General features: G+C 40.8%; 1 pseudogene; it reads left to right on the forward strand.

Annotated features, from left to right (window-relative positions):
• Positions 1 to 17,651: 17,651 nt before the first annotated feature.
• LOC101636715 lies at positions 17,652 to 17,897 on the forward strand (annotated as a pseudogene).
• The last annotated feature ends 1,412 nt before the right edge of the window (positions 17,898 to 19,309 follow it).

Genomic DNA, 19,309 nt, shown 5'->3' on the forward strand with positions numbered 1-19,309 from the left:
GGCTTTCAAAAACAAACGAAAAAGTCTGTTCTCAAAATTTAAGTGAATGGTGAATCTTAAACGCCCTCACTTGAAACTCTGTGTTTGATAACCAAAAGAGAAAGATGTAAAGATTAAAAAAGAGAGATTCACTCACCCAGATTCTTGGCTTTCTTCATTTTTGCTACCAAGACTTTGAAGTGGAGTTATGTGTCACAGCATGGGATTTCAGATTGATGAATTGCATGCATGGATTAGTATCTGCATGTATTAGTCATTAAAGCAGGTGATAGTTTGATGTAAGTGCATAATGGACTTCAGCAAAAAACTTTCAGCATTCAGGAATACACACAAAAGGAAAACTTCAGGAACAGGGGCCTTCCTGGTGGCACAGGGGTTAAAGTCAGCACTGTCAAGATAGCACCAGCCACTGTGGCCTGAGTTCAATCCCCAGCCCTTTAAAGAGCTGACCCACATGGCACAGCAAATTTCTCCTGTCTTGCCCACTACTGCCCTCAGCAGTGGATTTCAGTGGATCTTACTGTTCTACTCCCTACTTTGTCTCTGGTGAGTTATCGCCCCACCCCAGTTCTTATATTCATAAATAAATAAAATAAAGCTAAAAAAAAAAAAAGAAATTTTCAGGGACAGATATTTTTGTGCCTCAAATAAATCAAAGAACATTAGTGAGCTAAGCTAGGTCTTAATTTATTTTGATTTCTTGAGCCTGCTGTCTCTCTCCTGAGGTTTTGCATTTAGCAACAGAGAAAGTCTCCTTGGGATGATTTGGCTCTACCCAGAGCCCAGTGATATCTTTTGTATGGATGAAGCATTGTTCTTAAGTCTGCATGGAATTTTTCAAATTTTCTGGAGAGGAAGTCTGAAATTTGGGGAGCATCAGCTTCTATGGCTTTAGAAAATCTTTTCAATGAACTTTTTAATTGCACAAAGGTAGAGCAAAGTTCTAATTCTAGAAGAGAGGTGGCAGACACTGCTAACCTGCCTGGTCCCTGTGATTACTGTCTTCACTGGAAGCAGCCATTTCACAGTTATAAACCCATACCCTGGTGTTTCTCTGCCTTGGTTCAAATTCTAGTTTCTCCCCTAATACGATGGTGTGCTTTCATCAAATTTACTAATGCCACCTACTTTTCCCTATATAAATGTGAATAACAGTCCTCCTCCTGGGACTAACAGAGGATTATATGAGATTATATAAGAAAATTAGAACAGAATCTGGAAGGTGTGATTGCTCTATATGCACTAGCTTATTATTCTCCTTTGGCCAAGTTTCATCTCACAGATTATTCCTTTTTAAGGAAAATAAACTCAAGAGCAAAGAGAGGAAGAGATGTTGGCCACAGAGCTGCAGCCTGGCTGAGGACACAGGGTCCTCCCTGGTGGTGCCGGGATTAGCGCACAAGTACTATGACTCTGGTGGCAGCTGCTTCAGCATGAGTTTGACCCCCGGCTGGAGAGCTGACCCACATGGCGTGGCAGACCTCTCCTGACCCGCACGCTGCTTCCCCTCAGCAGTGTACTTTGTCAGTCTGCCTGTTCTGCTCCCCACTCCGTCTTTGGTGAAGCCTCTCACCACCCCTGCACCTCTGGCCTGTACCCCAACTCTGTGTACATAAATAAATAAATTTAAAAAAATAAAAGTACAGTCTTCTCTGGCATCAATTTAGATTTCCTCAGATGTAAAACTTTCAATCAATCTAGAGTTCAGTTAAATCTCTTTCCTTTTGCAACTCTTTCTCAACCATTTTTCTAGAAGGGATGATTTTTTGAAGAAAGAAGCAAAGATTCAGAGTTCCGCCAAGACTAAGGGGACTTGGAACAAACCAAATGATCTGGCAAACATAGACACTTGCCCTGAGGGATTTCCAGGGACAAGAAGAGTTTAGCAAAGACTTAACAAGCATGAGGAGTGGACCCTCAAGGTTTGGGCAAGATGTGGAAGAATGAGCTATTCTGTGGTCCCATGTGGATATTAACTTTCTTGGCTTCTCAGGGCGCTTCCTTTGCACTTGTACTTAAGTACTTGGTTTCACAACTTGGTTTCTGCTGTTTACAACCCCAACTCTTAATAGTAAATCAGGTCATCAGGCTCACACCTGACCCATAAGAAGAGTTTCTCTGGGTTCTTCCTTATAAACAGAAAAATAACACACCAACAGTAAGTAGGGTCTTGAAAAGAATGGCTAAAATTTAGTTCAAAACTACAGCTCTACGGAGAACAGAATTAAGCCACCAGTCGAATGTCAGATCAGAAATACTTCTCTAGGTTCAGAAACTACCATCTTACTTTCCCTGCCCTTAGCAGGGTCACTGAGAAGATACCTCTGAGAAGATACCTCTGGCTAGAACGCTGGGGACAGTAGTCACCAAATTCACAAGCATTTCCAAATGCCTATTGCCTCCAGAGACCAATGACTAGGCATCTTCCCACTCCTGTGATGGTCTGAAAGTCCCAAGGTCTCTGGCTGGGCAGCCCACTGCCCACTCTGGGCTCCCAGCCCCCCCAAGTTTAAGACCAGAGTGGTTCTGTGCAGTCTATAACCTGTGCTGAAATTTTGTCACAGTGAAAAGAAAAGGAAAAAAGGATAACTTTCCTAAAACTACCTTGAGCCTGTTTAGAGAATTGGCCTTTTCACCCTCCCTAGTAGTGCAGTGGGTTAAAGCGCAGCACTGAGAAGCTGGCCACAGCTACTTCAGTGCGAGTTCAATCCCCACCCTGGAGGTGACCCACATGGTGCAGCAGACTTCTCCTGTCTCGCCCACTGCTCCCATCAGCAGTGTTCTTCTGCTCCCCACTCTGACTATGGTGAATCCGCTCACCCCCTGTACCCCCGGCCTGTACTCCAGTTCTGTATGCATAAATAAATAAATCTTTAAAAAGAAATAGAATTGGCCTTTTCATTATGGAAAGCAGTATGAAGGTCCCACAAGAAATTAAAACTTGGATGAGCATGTGATCCAGCAATCCCACTTCTGATATTCACCCAAAGGAAATGAAATCATTATATCAAAGAAGTTTCTATATTTCCATGTTCAGTGCAGCTTTATCTGCAGTAACCTAGGCATGAAAACAGTCTAAGTGAATGCTGAACAAGGAATGGATCAAGAAAATATGAGATGTAATTGATAACAAAAAATAAGGAGATTCTATCATTTACAACAACATAGATAAAGCTAGAGAATTGTGATAAATGAAATAAACCAGAGGGAGGAAAACATCACACTATTGATATATCACTGTTTAGTGGAATCCATTTTTGAAAACAAAAGCAAAGCAGTAAGAAAGTGTTTTCTGGGGCCTGGGGGTGGAGGAAAATAGATTGGTGAAAGTTTACAAACTTTCAGCTATAAGATGAATACAATCTGAGATCCACTGTTTTTTTATGTTGACTATTCATAATAACATTGCATTAAAATTTATTTAACCAACCCTTTTGTTCTACTTCAAAACAAAAGGTCAGTATGTGAGATGATAGCTATGTTAATTCAATGGGGGCAATATTTCCAATGTATATTAAGTCCTAACCTTGTACATTTTAAATATATTATAATTTTATTTATTTAGCTGGAGGGGACTTTTTTTAAAAAAATAATTGGCTTGTATTGAAAAAATTATGTTGCAGGGTCTCCCTGGTGGTGCAGGGGTTAGGCCTCATCACTATGAAGCTATCCACAGCCACTGAAGCACTAGTTTGATCCCCAGCCAAACTGTTGACGCACCTGGTACAGCAGACCTCTCCTGTCCTAGCCCACTGCTCCCTTCAGCAGTGGATTTCAGTAGATCTGCATGTTCTGCTCCCCACTCCATCTCTGGTGGATATCTCACCCCTGATGCCCTCAGCATCTCTGGCCTATGCCCCAGCTCTTGTATTCATAAACAAGTAAGTAAAAGAATTATGTTGCATACCACTTTTTACTCAAAAAGTGTCCACTCCTTTATGAAATAATGATGAATAATGATCATGCATTAAAGATTTTAATATCATTATTTGGCAGAATAACAAGCTGATAACCACATCTTTTTTTCCACTGGATCAAGAAATCCATATGAATTGAAGTCACCAATTTAAGGGCACCCCTACACACCCTCAGGACTTCATTCCCTGCCATTATTCACACTCAAAGATTCCTCTAGTGTCCAGCAAATTTGAAGCATGGAAGTTTTAATAAGGCAAAGGTAATAGTTAAAGACCCTAGCCATAGAGACATAGAAAAGAGAATCAGAGACATAGAAAAAAAGAAGTAGAGGGTTAACAATGACCAGAAATAGACTCTTCTCCTTCCCAGAAATAGTCATGGCATTTGTGTCCAAACCACTCCATCATGAGGATGGCTTTTAAATTATGCTTCACTTCAGATGACTATTCAAAAGATTTATTTATTTATGCATACAGAACTGGGGTATAGCCCAGAGGTGTAAGTGGAGAGCAGAACAGACCAACTGATGAAGTACACTGCTGAGGGGAGCAGCGGGCAGGTCAGGAGAGGTCTGCCGCACCTTGTGATCACCTCTGGGGCAGGAATCAACCTCATGCTGAAGTGGCTTTAGCTTCTTAGTGCTAGACCAATGCCTCCACCTTTTTCCAACTTCAGTGTTAACCATAGAAGATACATGAACAGAGAGCTGAAGGAGTGCAGAGCTGAGGGAAAGTAAAAACAGGTTTGAATCATCATGATTGAAGATCATGATGTGGGAGCAGAAAGGGAGGGAAGTGTAGTGGCTGGAAGAGGAATGGAGCAGCCCCAGAAGCCCACTGCTCTTTTGTACACTCTGCATTTGAGTCCCAAGGAAAGGTGGCGCCTTGCACCAGAGGGGAGAATTAAGACAAAGCAAGAGGGTTGAGTAGCTATCAAAAGTAGATGCTTTCAGAAAAACTGTGACTGAAAAGAATGCTTCTCCCATTATTAGGACTTATGAACTGAGGCAAGATGAAACCCAGCAAGGCTAAAGATATTCCTACTCTAAATGAGAGGGCAGACAGCATGCCTACTTTTTAGTAAACACTAACAGAAGTGCTCTAGGAGTTCAGATAACCGGGCCTGCCTGGTGGCCCATGGGTTGTCTTAGCGCTGTCACTGCTGTGGCCTGAGATCAATCCCTGGCCAGGGAGCTGACCCACATAGCACAGCAGACCTCTCCTGACCTTTCTATTGTTCCCTCAGCAGTGGATATCAGTAGATACACCTGTTCTGCTCCACACTCTGTCTCTGGGGAATCCTCTTACACCTCCCTGCACACACACCTCTGGCCAAGATCCCAGTTCCTCTATGCAAAAAAAAAAAAAAAAAAAAGAGTTAAACCAACTAATTTCACATATAAAACCATCTAAATATGAAGCTTTATATAGTAGTAAGGGAAGAATTAGCTTGGTGTTACCAAACAGGGACTCTCTCCTAGGGACTCACCCAGCAGCATTTCTCCCCCAAGGGAGTGCGGGTCTTAGAAGCCATTTTTTTACAATGTCATCTCTGAAGAAAAAAGATGCTTCAATATTCCCTTAATTTCAACAGATCTCTTGCAGCTAACACTGCAGTTATAAGCTTGTTTACTGGCACCAGTCAGGGACCTGCAAAGAAATTTCATTTGCTCACTGGTTGTTCTATTCATTGTTCTCCTCTTCACATCATTTAAACTCCTTATCAAATTAGAAGGCATTCTATAACAGGGTCAGTTACTACATGACTGCCTCTGACAGTTGCAATGAATTTTAAAAAGGTTGTACGAAGGCTACTTTATCCCAAAGAGCTCAGCAAGGCTTGAGCGATAACTTGAAGAGTGAAGTCAACATATATTCCCCAAATTGTAGAAAGAGGCATGATATACCATTACATATAAAAATATGAAATGGACCAAACAAAGCACTGAGTGAACTGACCTTCCTACTGTTTTATAAACCACTCTTACTTTATTGTCTCATAAATTTCTCAGAGCAAACTACATGTTTCCAAAGCAGGTATTGTTATCCTGACTTTCAGTGTGATATTGAGAAGCTTCTGAGCCCAAGGTCACAGAACTACTAGCACATCAAACCCCAAATCCATCTGCTCTGCTGCTCCCCACTCTGTCTCTGGGAATCCTCTCATCACCACTCTCTTCCCTGTACCTCTGGCCAGTTTATCTACACAAAAATTTAAAAAAGAATAGGCTAGATTCTACTAAATGGTAAAATATATTCGTAAGTCATAAATCTGATAAGAGGTCAATACCCAAAATATACAGAGATCTCAACTCAACAACAAATGTCAAGCAACTTGATCTTAAAATGAGCAGGAAAACCTAAATAGACACATACCCAAAGCAGACAACCAGACAGAAAACAGGACAAGGACAGAAGCTCATCACTATATATTAGGGAAATACTTATCAAGACAGCAATGAGCTCTCACATCACACAAGATAAGAAGTGAACAATTCTGTTAGTCCATAGGCAAGGGTTAGAAAAATGGTATCTGACTAGCATGTTTAATAAGGGAAAGAATGACTCAGGAGAATAAGGGGGAAACGGGTGAGAGTATTTCAGGAAAGCAAGAACATCCCAAAAGAAGTTCTATGATATGTAGTGAGTAGCAAGTCTTTCAACAATAGTAAAGCAAAGTGCAAGAAGCATATGATGGAAGTTGAACTAATGAGACAGAAAAAATAAGAGGGAGAGGAGTAGGAAGCAGAGGAAAAGCGAAAAAAGGAGGAGGAGAAGGAGGGATAGAAAAAGAGAAGGAGGAGAAATACAGTGAGGAGGGGGAGGAGGGAGCAGAGTAGCAGGTGGAAGAGGAAAAGGGAGGAGGTGGAGGAAGGATAGAGAAAGAGGAGGAAAGGGAGAAGGGAGAAGGTGAGAAGCAGGGAAGGAGAGGGAGGGGAGGAGGGGAGGGGGAGGGAGGAAGAAAGTGTCCAAGAATTGAGTGTTTTTTTATATTATCTCACAAATATCATAACATCTTGCAAGTACTTCTAAAATTTGTGAATTCTATAATGACAAAAAAAAATGGAGGCACAGAACGTTAAATCAAGTTAGTCAAGTAGGAAAAATAGCAATACTTTTTGACCTCAGAAATTTCCATGTTCAACCACATATTTGGACAGTTTTCTTGTTGGGCTTTGTCCAACATGTTTAGGTTTTCATCAGAAGGATGATTTTTGAAAGCATATCGTCATATGGTCACAATTTAAAGACTTGATTATAGAGGTGAGACTTTTTGTGCCTTCTTTAGGAATTTCCCTCTCTTCTAGGTCTTTCCATCCATAGGAAACACACGGTATGTCCCACTCAGATGCTTCCCATTGCCTGCGGGAGCAAACTCTGCTGCACTTTCCTCCTGCTACACCGATGGCCAGCGGCACAGAGCAGCCCTGACTCCTGGGCTTTGCCCTGGCCCACTGAGCATCCCCACAGGGAATGTGTCCTCAGTGGGGGTCTGCTACCTGCCTCTACTGGAAGCCAACTGAACAGAGACAGGAATTGAATCTATAATACAACCTCACTATCAGAAAACCATTGATCTGAGAGAATGGGACCTTTTACCTCAACAACCCATTCTGACATTTCTTCTCAAGCCACGCTTTTTCTAGTGAACTAAATGAAGGCAGTTAGACATAAGTGAACCTCCTGCTGCAACAGCCCATCACAGTGGGTGCCCTGGTCTTCACTATATCCCCAGAATCACCTCCTTGGTCATCTTGACCCAGGTAGATCCTGTTTTGCTGAGGCTGGAAAGGACATCTCGTTTTCCTCATGGCATCTGACACATCTTCAGGGGTCACTGGGGCAGGACTCTCAGTTCAAAACAAGAGTTTTTAGTTCAAGATTATTAATCACATATGCAGTGTATTCATGCAACTTCCTATACTAGGAATGGTATCCTCCCTCCTCCCTCCAGTCCCCATCAGGAACAATTCACCACCATGACTGATGAACTTGGGATCACAGAAGTGGTCTTGCTCGAGGAAGAACAAACCAGGGGTATAACTCATGCCCCAAGTCCTCCAGGGGACTGAGGTGAGACAGACTGAAATATCAGTCTTCATAGCTTATCCTCTCCTGCTTCCTTTGCATTCTCTATACAAGTGATATGCACCCAAATCTCTATCAATTTCTGCTTTAGCAAAATACTCTATTTACTACATTATCCCACTACTACAGCAAAACCCCTATAAATAATCTAGACTTGTATCAGACTCCAATTTTTTTCTCTTTAATAACTTATTCCAATCAAATTTTCATACACACCTCTCTACCAAAATAGTTCTTGGTCACAAACAACATCCATAGTCCTAACCTTGAATGGCAATGCTCAGTTCCATTCTACTCAATGGGTAAGCTTTAGTTGGCATAATGGATCATTCCCTCTCTAGAGTACTTGTCTGATTATTTGGTAAGTTAAGTAGTGTCTCACCTTGTTCAAAACAAAAATATAAGCCCTCCCTTCCCTCAACACTCACTCACTCCACTCCAGCCAATTCAACCTTCTTGTTTTAGAAGACAGAGATGGAAAATGAACATGCCCATCTCTTGTGCCCACCTCTGTTGTTTCTGCAAATATACACATAGTTCATCCCCTCTTGCATCTCTAGTGGCTGCTCAAAGCCCACCTTATCAATGAAGCTTTTGAGGATTTAAGTAAAATAGTGAACTTTGTCCTCCGCCACTCCCTCCCTGCCTGACCATTTCAATTTTCACTGTATGGCCCATCACTTTCTAACATAACCTGAATTTTCTCGTCTTCTATGTTGCCTCCACTGCTCCACTGTAGGATAAGTTGTTTAAAGATTTACTTATTTATGCATCCAGAACTGGGGTACAGGCCAGAGGTGCAGGGGCATAAGAGGATTCATCAGAGACAGAGTGGGGAGCAAAACAGGCAGATCAACAAAGTCCACTGCTGAGGGGAGCAGCGGGCGGGTCAGGAGAGGTCTGCCGCGCCATGTGGATCACCTCCGGGACAGGGATCAAATTCATGCTGAAGTGGCTTTAGCTTCTTAGTGCTGTGCTTTAACCTGCTGCACCACCAGGAGGGCCCAGGAGTTTTTAATGGGAGAAAGTTTTTGTCTGTTTTGTTTATCACTATATTCCTAAAACCGATCATAGTACCAGTAACAGATTCATTAAAGATTTACTGAATAAATGAATTGAAAGAGTAGAAAGCTTTTAAAATATTTCATTGGAATATGAATGAACTGGGAAAATTAAAAGCAACAGTGGGAATTGAAGGGAAGAAGTGACATGGTCAAAGAGAAAAAGGGAAGAGGATCAGCAAAACGGGGTATGAGAAAAATGAAGCTGCTTTGAGATGCCAGCCAAGGTTAAGGGGGGATAGGAAGGTGGTGCTCAAAAGCAGTTAATAAGACAGAAGAGGAAGAATCAGCTTGAGGGTGAATTCAACAAACCTGTTATAAGAAGCAAACAAACCTCTGTATGGCCAGAAGGGAGCTGGAAATTTAGTTTTATTAGCAAGAGAGATCAGAACTGTAACTGTGGCTTTGAAAATCACCAGAATAGACTATCACTCAAAGTCAAATAAATGATTGAACAAGGTTGCCCAGGGAAGAAAGTATCATCAAGATAAAGGGAAGAAGGCGGGCCTTGGGGAACATGGATATATAAGTGTTGGAGGAGGCGAAATAAGAGAAGGGACCCAGCAGGAAGTAAATGAAAACAAAATGTCTAACTAGTTCTGAAATCTATCTACAATATAAATTATATCTGTCAGGAACTTTTCCAATCCAATAAAAAAAATCACTAAAATAGTGGCTAATATTGGAGGAGGCAAGATACTGAATTTTCATAGCTTCTGAAGAAATTGAGCAAATGAGGTGCCTTTGCCTGTCAGTCTAGAAATAGAGAGCGTTCCCCTACATTCCACATCAGGTTAACCTCTAATGCATTTTTAAGACCCACAGTCCTGTGTGTTCAGTACAGCAGTTTGTCCTTTCATTATCTTATTACCCTTTGCCTGGGCTTTTAAGACTCTTCTCTAATAATGTTCTTACTGGTTTTACAAGGGCTCATTTCATTAACCCTTCTTTGTTCCAGAAATGTAATTATTTTGTGGTCACTACTTTCCCACAGTCTTAGCTGAGACCTTTTGTTCTCTGTGTGTTATTAGCAGCATCTCCAGAATTGAATGCATCCTTCTCCTGCCTCCACCTTTTGGCATAAGAAATTATCCTTTCACCCAAAGAAGGGTTCAAACAATAAGTAATTCATGATATCTAACTACTTACATATTTTGTCCCTAACAAGCTATCTTATACAGAGCTGGAAGTGGTAATTATTTATTCTGGAAGCCCTGTCAAATTTACGGTTAAATCATTTCCATGCTGTTAAATTAAACTAGGAGGTTCTTCTCTTTTCCATTATTGATCTTATGAGTGAACTACGCAAAAGAAACACTTCTAATGCCTTATTAGCTAATTCATGGCTGGTCCAATATGTATTAAGTAGAATATGAAGAGCATGCATGTTATTTGTAATGTATTTTAGATGTACAAATTTTAAATTTATAGTGATATGGTCAAGTAATATAACATAGATAAAAAATACAATTTATAAAGGAACAGTCATAAAAAATGACATTTGAAAATAACAAACAAGGCACAAAGAAAGTCCATACTCTGGGCACTCATCTGATAACTCAGTGCAAGGGTTCATCTTGTGTGGCAATAAACACACTTCTGTCCTAACAAAGAAAGTTGAGCTGTGATGAAAAAATGGCTGCACCATTTATAATCACTTATAATCAGGTATATTGACATTTTGGCAGTTAGATGGAGACAAGTATTCATAGCTGCTCATCCACATTTGCCACTGAGGGGAGGCGACTGTTATGGTGTGGGCCTTGTGGAAATGAAAGTAGTGAGGGGTCTGGGAAACAAGAAAATGGAGTTGCATTCCTGCTCATGCTATGCTCTTAATTAATAGAATGTTGAACATATTGAAGTTCACATTTTAAAATTTCATAAACCTCTGACCAAGAAATTACCAGATGAAATAGATTTCCCATTAAAAATGCTAACAAGAGACAGGAAGGGATGTTATGTAATGATTAAGGGAACATCATATGATGATTAAGGGCATTATGTGATTAACTATAATCAGGAAGACATAATGCTCAACCATATATACTCACCTAGTGAAGGAGCACTAAAATACATCAGACAAGTACTATTTACTCTGAAAACAAACATTGCCAAAAAACACATTTTAGGCAGGAACTTTCAGCAACACACTTAAACCATTTTCACCCATTTCACTATGCACCAATTTCCAGGTGCATGAAAATTGGACAGAGAACAATAAACATATCAACTACACAGAAACTAAACAAAAACACTAAAGTCTTAAACAAAGAATTAGACCACAAGGGCCTAATAGACACTTATAGGACACTACACTCCAAAAAAGTAGAAATGCACATTTTTCTCAAATGTACATGGAACATTCTCCAGAACAGACCAGATACTGGGTCTCAAAGCAGATATCAACAAATTCACAAAGAGTAACATCACATCTGGCACCTTCTTTGACAATAAAGGTATGAAGTTATCAAAAGAAAGCACAGAAATCCTTTAATATGTGGAGAGTGAAAAACAGACTAGGGAAAGACTATAAAACAGACTATTAATGAGGAAGTCAAAGAAGAAACCAAAAAATACCTCCAAACAAGTGACATTGAGGATACCACCTTGAAGAACTTATGGGACACAACAAACACAGTACTAAGAAGAAAGAACAGTTTACAGGATAAATGAGACTACTATGAACATTTACACACTAATGAATTCAATAACCTAAAAAGATTAACAAATTCTTAGAATTATACATTTCAGACAGAATAAGGAAGAAATAGAAATCATGAACTAACAAATCACAAGCCTGGGAATTGAACTGTATTCAAAACTCTCAAAAAAGGGTTCTCTGTGGTGGCTCAGTGGGTTAAGACACCACATTATAAAGCTTTCCAAAGCCACTGCAGCATGAGTTCAATCCCCAGCCAGGGAGCTAACCCACATGGTGTGGCAGACCTCTCCTGTCCCACCCACTGCTCCCCTCAGCAGTGTGCTTTGTCAATCTGCCTGTTCTGCTCCCCACTCTGTCTCTCATCCACCATACCTCTGGCCTGTACCCCAGTTCTGTCAGCATAAATAAATCTTTAAAAGAAAAAAAAACAGAAGTCCAGGACCAGATGGTTTCCCAAGTGAATTACAGCAAACCTTCAAAGATAAACTAATGCCTTTCCTGATCAAATGCCTCCCAAAAATTAAGAAGGAAACACTTTCAAACATGTTTTGTGAAACCAACATTACTGTAATACCAAAATCAAACAAGGCTAACATACACATATTAAATAAAAGTGAATGTGAGCCATATTCTTCACCTAGAGTTGATGCAACAAATTTGATGACTTTAACAATAGAAATTTATTCTACCACAGTCCTGAGCCCAAAAGGTAAAGAACAATGTTTGGAGGACCACGCTTCCTCCAAGAATTCTGGGGGAGGAAATTTCCTTGCCTCTTCCAGGGTTCCTAGAGTCTCCTCATGTTCCTTGGCTTAAAGTAGCATCACTCCTATCCTTTGTCTGTCTGCACATGTCCTTCTTCCCTGTAGGGGCGTCCATGAGTCTTCCCTTCTTTAAAGACAACAGTCACTGGATTTAGGACCCACCTTAATCCAGATTTCACCTTAACTAATTATACCTGAAAAATTATATTATTTGTAAATGGCAACTAAGGTGATATTTGAACTTCCAGGTGCATGAGAATTGAACAGAGAACAATATTCAACCCAATACCCAGGCAATCTTAAATTTAGATTAAATTTAAATTTGTTTGACTATTGAAACTAAAAGAAAGGTGTAATCATTGTGTTCTGGAAAAGTGAGAGAACAAGTAGCCATAGAGCTCTACTGCAGAACCTGATCATGGACCAGCGTGGCCATCAGATAACATGCTCTTGTGCTCTGGTTCTGGAAGGAAAGGGACACAGAGGTAGGGCCTGGCAGACAGAGTTCTAGCTGAGGAGTAGAAATAAACAAGAGTGAATTCATACAGAAAAGCCAAGTTACAAGAGTCTTTGTAGCCTGCAGATAAATTTAGACTGGTCCAAATGGAGACAGGAAATAACTGTAAATTTTGGGGCAGATGTGACATGGTGAAAGCAGTGTTTCAGGAAGATTATGCTGGTGACAGTATACTGGATGGATTGGAGGCAAAAGAGATGGGAGGCTAATGTGCTTTACCTTTTTTTCTGAATTAATCCATGATAGCAACAGATAGGGTGTTTAATTTAAAAAAAAAAAAAAGGCCACACTATGATTACTCTAAGTCTTAATGAATTCCATAAATTCATCTCAAAGTAGACAAGTAGCCAAGTGGCATTGTATTTGGTAAAGTTAATTGTTCTTCTCTTGGGGAAAGAACCATGAAAGACCTTTCCATGGTTTCTTATTTCTCCAACTATTGCATCATCATGACCTCAGAGCCTGGGCAAAATACAAAACCTCAAATTTCATCTCAGACCTCAGAACCAGAATCTGCACTTTTACAGAGATCCCCAAGAAGTATATATGCCCTTAAATGTCATATTAAAGTTTGATTTGTAATGCCATGGTAAATTTCTATGGAAATGTGGATATATATAACTGTTGAAACAGTTATGTTTACTTGACTCTCTCTATATCTATCTATCTATAGATAGATAGATAGATAGATAGATAGATAGATAGATAGATAGATAGATAGATAGATATAGAGATGTAAATATAAATATACATATAAATATGTGTCTTTATACACACACACACACAAACTCTGTGCTCGCTATGACAAGGTTGTCACACAAGGCACCCTTCAGCCCCAGAGTGGAGGGACTTATTCACCCACTTACCCACCTCCTGGGAAATAACTGTTACATGAATGAAATGGAGCATCTGGTCGTCTTGTGATATGTGTCACTTAGTACACACAGTTGAAATTGAGACATCTGTTTATCTCCCCCACCATTCTTGCTCTAAAGCGACACATTTTTTTCTCCTTTGAAATATAGTTTCAGACCACACTGCTTTTCATGGTCTTGTTGTGCAAGTCTGAGAGGGTACCAGATTGTGCAGATAATGAAAATCAGCAGATAATCCACTTATCCAGAGCCACAGCAGGACCACTTGCCTTGAGAACATAGTTCCAATTAGTAGAGCAGGTTTTTCTTCTGGTATTCCTTTTCACAATTGCGAGTATCAGTAGTAACTCCAGGACATCAACAAAGTGAAAAATATTTGGTAACTGTCCAGTCTGAGCCTAGGTTTCTGGAGAAACTGACTGCAAGACCATTAGAATAGAGCTTCTGAAACTTAAATCATATATATTACCCAGAGACCTTATGAAAACACAAATTCTGAATCAAAATATATAAGGTGAAGGCTAATTCTTGATTTGTTTTGTTTTGTTTTTTCTGTTCTTAGTAGCTTTTTTGAGATACAATTAATAAAAATATATCTATTTAAAATGGCAATTGAGTCATAATCACTAGGGGAACAATGTTCACTTGACTAAGTTTCAGCAATACAGTAATACTATATTGCTCTACTTCATATAAAAAATGTCCATGCATTGGGCCAAGAGATAGATACATTTTTGGAAATGTACTCAATTGCCCTTTAACCTCTGCAGGGTCTAATTAACATGAATTCAGTAACAAAGAACTTACAACCACCTCCTCAAACATCTGATATATACAGGTTTTTGTCTTTGATGCATAAACCTGTACATCTCACTTGAGGAGACATGGGGCCTATATAAATAACACACATGGTTATGAAAAGCAAGACTTCAGTGAATGATTTAACATTCATTAATTTTGAGTATGTTAAAGTAAAAATTACAATTATAGTGACAAAGATATTTTCTTAAGGACATATTGCTGAACACAAAGTCACCTACCTGCTCCCAAAAGCATTATTTATAATTTAACCACCAAATATAGAACCTGTGAATACTGAGACCCCAAAAAAGGCATTAAAGTCCATTAATGCTTGATGCTTGATGCTTTGCTTTATAAATACAATTGCACATGTAATGTATGGTGAAAGCACATAAGATCTACCCTGTTAGCAAATTACAAGCGTACAATATTGTTAATTATAACCACACTATTATATATTAGATCTCTAGAAGGTATTCACCTTGGATAACTAAAACAGTATCTCATTACCAATATCCTCCTTCCCCATACACTTGTAATAGGCTCACAGGCGTGCTGATGCTGGTGGTCCATGGACCACACTTTGAGTAGCAAGAGCACTTGGTTGGCGTGGCTACCGCAGGAAAGTAGAGAAATAGCAAAATGGAGGGATCGTACAAGTATCTCATTACATGGGAAGAATTAAAGTCAAAGATTAGAAAAGGAATGAACATGTTTGTAATAAGAAAACAGAAAATGCAGCCACAAAAAGAAAGTTGATGGAAAGAAGAATTTATCAGGATGAAAATGTTAAATGAATTTTAACTATAATAGAACTGGTTAGTCTAGTAATCTAGAATCTGGTTAACAACACTTCTGCTAGTGATATCTACAGCTAGGTATTCTCGATGGGGATTTTCAAGTTCTTGGGTCAGCAGGATGATGTAGGGGGAGGAATATTGATTCTGGCAGGCAAGATCTTCGTCACTGATCCTGGACATCTGGTCACTAAATCTTTCAGAAGGACAGATTAGAGATGGAGAATTAAAAACCCCTCCAGCAGAGACACCAATCGTGATTTTGAAATGAGTATGGAAGCCAGCCAATTTCTTGCCATCAGATCTGCAAAACCACATCATCTATTCAGTTTGCAAACAGAAATGACAGGGGGAAAAACTTACCACATCACACTTTTTTAGAATCATGAGGGCTACAAGGGCCACAAAATCTTCACCCCGATGCATCATGACTCAACTAGCTCAAGCAATTAGTGAGGTTGCTTCCACAGGACAATAGGTCATTTCTGCCAGAAGTTTAATCTTGAAGGCAATTACTATGCATCTCAATGATGTTCACAGAATAATGACTCTCTAAACAGGACCTTCAGCAATCAGCAGAATTACACTTAAGGTTTGAAATAAAATAAACATCCTCCCCATCATTTATTTGAGATTTCATGATACACCTTCATCAAGAACTGAGGACAAGCCTAGACAAACCATATTTTGTGACAATGTTGTAAGCAGAATTGTCTTGTGACAAGGGGTGAGCTAAGACAACATAAAAATCAAAGATCAGCCCACTCTGAGAACTCTCTGATTGCCATCAACCTGCCACCTAGGGCTGTCACTGGCAGGGGAAGCTGTGATGGCATCTAATTAGCGACACAATACAAGCTGTCAGTAAACTTCTGCTGTCCAATGGGAACAGCTCTACTTAAAGTGAATGCTGAAATGAATTTACATGCTCCCTTATTAGTCTGATTTTTTTCCTCCTTGACTTAACTGAAAGACTAAAAACAGGCCTTGACTTGGTGGAGCGTAAGGATCCAAGCACAAGATCCTTCCAAGTCCTGCCATGCAGGACAATCGTCACTTGTGGCTGAGTGTGACAGCCACACACAGTGTCCCCGGTGGATCTTTAATGGTGGAAAGAAACAGAAACCCCACTCCCAAACTACAAATCTCCCCCAATAGGGAAGACCATCAAAGCACTTAGATCACTGTGCCTCATAAAACTCCCATTACCCAGTTTTTGGTTTTTGTTTTTTGTTTTTAATTATTTTGTAGGGCCTCCCTTGTGGCACAAGGGGTAAGTCTCAGCACTATAACTCTATCAGCTTCAAATGTAGCATGAGTTTGATTGCCAGCAGGGAGATGAACCATATAGTGTAACAGATCTCTCCTGTCTCCCCAGTGCTCCCCTCAGCAGTGGGTTTCATAAAAATCAAAGATCAATCCACTCTGAGAACTCTTCTACTGCCATCAACCTACCGCCTAGTGCTGCACTGACAGGAGAAACAGTGACGACATCTAATTAGCGACACAACACAAGCTGTCAGTAAAGTTCTGCCTGTCCTGCTCCTCAGTCTGTCTCTGATGAATCCTCTCATCTCCTGCACCTCTGGTCTGCACCCCAGTTCTTGTATGCATTTGTTTGTTTATGCATATAAGAGTGGGGATGCAGGCCAAAGTACGAGGAGTGACAGGATTCACCAGACACAACGTGGGGAGCAAAACAGGCAGATCCACTGAAATCCACTGCTGAGGGGAGTGGAGAGGATACAGGAGAGGTCTGTTACCATATGGATCAGCTCCCTGCCTAGGGATCGAACTTAGGCCGCAATAGTGACAGTGCTGAGATATAAGCCACAGGCCACCAGGGAGCCTCCCTCCTCATTACCCAGTTCTTGATTCAACTATAACATTTACTAGGCGGTATCACCCCCAAATCCTGGCATGGCTGTAGTAGAAGCACATGGAGATCAAGACTGAGCCCTCCCTTGTTTCAAATGTCCATCCTGCCACTTAGCAGCTTTCAGCAGAGCACTGTTAATTTTTTTTTCTTTTGGTAGAGTTAATAATGCTAATTTCTAAGTATCTGAAGATAAAGTGAATCATTTGAAAAGAATTAACACATGGCCTACTGCTCTGTAGAACTTTGAAAAGGGCTTTTCCAACGTTGACAACCTCCCTACAAGAACATGCCTCTCGCAAAGGATCTCCTTCATCCCTCTCCAGAAGAGAAGAGGAAACACAAGAAGAAGCACCTGGTGCAGAGCTCCAATTTCTATTTCACGGATGTGAAATAGATGCTATAAAATCACCACCGTCTCTAGCAATGCACAACAGTAGTATTGTGTGTTGGCTGCCCCAGTGTCCTCTGCCAGCCTACAGGAGGAAAAGCAAGGCTTACAGAAGGATGCGCCATCAGACAGAAACAGCACTAAAAGCACCCTGAACCAAGATGAAGGTGAAGCCATCCTAATAAACACGTTTTGGATTAAAAAAAATTTTTTTGAAAAGGGATCCAACTTGGAAAGGCGCTCACAATGGGTCCCATGGCAGGTCACTTGTTTAACACAAAAAACAATCTCTTCCTTAACATTTTTTCTTTAAAGGGAAAAAATGTCCAAAACTTGTCTCTGAGTCCTTATTAAGACACTTTTTTTGATTCTGCATTTCATCTGCTACTTTCACTACTAGTATCACCAGCATTCTCATAATTGCAAATGTCCATCTCTAGTCCCCAGCAATTCTTCCCACAGACCTGATTTGTGATGGTCCTCATACTCTTTGCCACTTTCTATGCAGAATTTTATCACTTTGCAATCTCTGTGAACATACTTGAGGGATTAAACAATGATTATCGCCAATGGCAATATGTCTGCTTACTAACATTGCAATTAAACTCTACTTGCAAAATGGTAATTTTTCTTCTTTCTTCCTCATTTTCAGAAGTAGGACGTGAGCACCTCCCGGCTGGCACAGGGGTTAAAGTCTCAGTCTATCACCAGCCCCTGAGGCACGACTTCAACCCCTGCCAGGGAGCTGACCCACATAGGTCACCGCAGACCTCTCCTGTCTCCTGCTGCTCCCTCAGTAGTGGATTTCAGTTGATCTGCCTGTTCTGCTTCTCACTCTGCCTCTGGGGAATCCTCTCTCACACACATAAACACACTCCACCCCACCCCTCTGACATATACTCCGGTTCTTACATGCATAAATAAATAAAAATAGATCTTTTATTAAAAAATAAAGTAGGGCGTCAGTCCTTTCCTGACTGAGCTTCACAGAGCTTAGTCCTCCTTCCTCCACCCCCTCCCAAGCACAGAGACAGCACCGAACAGATTGTGAAGCCTGCTTTGGGGGAGGAAACCGACAGTAGCAGCCTCGTGGCTTAGGGAAGGCTTCAGGCTCCGGTGCTGGCGGCGGACTCTGCCAGCCCTGCGCACGCAGGCGGGCGCCACAGCAACAGAAGCCGCACAGCGCGCCTCCAGCGTCCAACACGTGGCATCCCCCAGGCTGGCCACGCGCTCACATTCCCCGCTCCCAGCCCCATCTGTCTGGTCTTCACAACAGCTCTGCTGACTTCACGCTCCATGTCTTGGGCCGTCCCGCCATGGGCCAGGGGACCTTATTTAGAGCCATTGCTTCCCACCAAGGAGTTAATCATATGTGTTTTCAACAGTACAACCATCTGGGCAGCTGATCTAGTCAGCAAGTAATTAGAGGGAAATGTTGCGACATATCCAGGGATTTTAATAAATATTTCTTGAATGAATAAATGAGGCTCAGCAACTCTGCTCACAACACAAGAGAATAACAAAGAAGGTTTTTACACATCTCTGGTCCTCAAGGC

This window comes from Condylura cristata, unplaced genomic scaffold (assembly GCF_000260355.1).
Source record: "Condylura cristata isolate star-nosed mole 26May11 unplaced genomic scaffold, ConCri1.0 scaffold00047, whole genome shotgun sequence".
Taxonomy (NCBI): Eukaryota; Metazoa; Chordata; class Mammalia; order Eulipotyphla; family Talpidae; genus Condylura; species Condylura cristata.